The sequence below is a fragment of the Saccopteryx bilineata genome, chromosome 4, assembly GCF_036850765.1.
Source record: "Saccopteryx bilineata isolate mSacBil1 chromosome 4, mSacBil1_pri_phased_curated, whole genome shotgun sequence".
NCBI lineage: Eukaryota > Metazoa > Chordata > Mammalia > Chiroptera > Emballonuridae > Saccopteryx > Saccopteryx bilineata.
The window spans coordinates 94,007,624-94,009,838 of record NC_089493.1 but is presented as its reverse complement, the minus strand read 5'-3'; positions in this window follow the sequence as shown (position 1 = coordinate 94,009,838).

Sequence of the window (2,215 nt, the reverse complement as noted above, 5' to 3'; positions counted from 1 at the left end):
CTCCTCCCTCCATAGGAGACAGCTGGAAGTGCCTGCCACCCCTCACCCCCTCTTCACCTACACCGAGTCTGGCCTGCTCAGAACACAGGGTTTCCTGAGGACAAAACCTAGTCTTTGTCACTGGGACCTGACCCAACTTGACCTGGTGTTCTCGGCCCCTTATCATGTCCCCACGGGAATGGGAACCCGGCAGTGACGCAATGAACCACGGGGCTAACCCCCCAACTTGCACACTGGGGCCTCAAGTGACCGAAAGCCGGGGACAGGTGGCCTGTGTCCCCTGGGGACAATGATTTGACTTATGCACCTGCAAGAGATGGGAATGTGGGGCTGACTCTCAGGACACTGGATACAGGATACAGGTCCTCTGGAGACAAATGTGGATTCCTGAGATCAATAATAGTGCAGCGGGGGGTCCTAAGGCACTGGGGACCTTGAGAGAGAAGCCACATATTTAATGGAAAGCTCTCCTACCCGGAGAAGCTGACCCCTGTCTGTCCTACCCACCTCCACACTCCAGAGCTATATTGAGAGGTGACAGTAGATGGGGTGGAAGGGAGCCGCGAGAGTATTCTTGGGTGTGAGGGGGTAGGGGAGAGCCAGAGCAGGGGAGTCTGGCTTTGTTTCCTGAACACAATGTCCACTTAGTCATAACAGGCACGGCTGCTGGAGACCTGACACCTACTGCCTCTGAGAGGTGGCACCAGTGGGGGCTGGGGACAGGGGCCTTGGGGGCCTGGGGCGCTTGGGGACACTGTAAAGAAGGACATGTGAGTATGAGCCCCAAGAGGGTTGGAAGGGGCACCAGAGTTTTACCTGGGAAGGGGCAGTAGACTGCAGAGCTTCACTGCCACCCCACCCCAGGCAACACAGAGCCCAGGGCCCCACTGGTGTACACCCCCAGGCCTGCCAGGCCCCCAGCTGGCCTCAGCAGCACCTGTACTCTCTGGCACTCCAGAGAGGCGGAAGGGAGAGCCCCCTACCCCACCCCTCTTTCCTCAGGCCCTAGGGATTAATGCCTCCTGCCTCTCCCCACCCCCTCGCTGCCCCCACCGGGAACAGAGGATGGCAGTGGGAGGACAAAAGTTTATGTGTGCAAATGTGTGTATCAGTATGCCTAACACTAAGTAGGAAATTTTGTGAATTTAAGTTTATAAGTGTGACCTGATCAGGCCATGGAGCAGGGAATAGAGCGTCAGCGTGGGACAAAGAGGACCCAGGTTTGAAACCCTGAGGCTGCAGCTTGAGTGTGGGATCGTAGACATGACCCCATGGTTGCTAGCTTGAGCTCAAAGGTCATTGGTTTGGCTTGAGCAAGGGGTCTCTGGCTCAGCTGTAGTCCTCCGATCAAAGCACATATGAGAAAGCAATCAATGAACAACTAAGGTGCCACAACAAAGAATTGATGCTTCTCTCTCCTTTTCTGTCTGTCTGTCCCTATCTGTCCCTCTCTCTGTCTCTCTTGCTAAAAAAAAAAAGTTTATAAGTATGAAAAATCTGCATGTATGTGGCCAAGAATTGTTGTGGACAGGCAGTGGTCAAGTCCATATGTAAGGGCACTGGACCGTGGGTCTGAGCATAGATCTGCTATGGCAGCATGAGGGAACCCCCTTCTCCTGTTTGAGAGGTTGGATAGTGGGAACTGTATCAAGAGCTTCAGGGGAGGGGCTGGAGACTCCAGATGTGTCTTCAAGAAAGCACAGCCTCTAGTCCCTGTGAGGGGACCTGCATGAAAACTTGGGGACCAGAGGAAACAAGACATGGCCTAAACAAGACATGGCCTTTGTGCTGAGAGAGCAGCACAGCAGTCATGGAGCTGAGCTGTGGGCCCCCTCCCTGGGCATCCTAGCTCCAGCTCCCTGTCCCTAGCATTGCAGGACTTCAGGCTGAAGAGTGGGAGATGCTCCCAGCCTGGGGCTGTGTGAGGACAGGCCAGAGTGGAAAGGAGAGGGTGAAGAAGATGGGGGTGGAGCTTGTGGCTAGGAAGCAGGGGACAAGCATCTGGCTTGCAAGAGAAGGTGACCCTCACCCAGTGTACTCAACTCACCCTTTCAGGTTAAAAATAACCAAGGTAAGGACCTGAAATAGAGGGGTGGGGAGGTGGTATGAGAAGGCCCAGTCTTCCCACTATCTGTCCATCAGTCCTCTGGAGGGGAGGAATGTGCCCAAGGACTAAAAAAAGGCCCTGGAGCCAGAGGGGCTAGGGCAACAGACC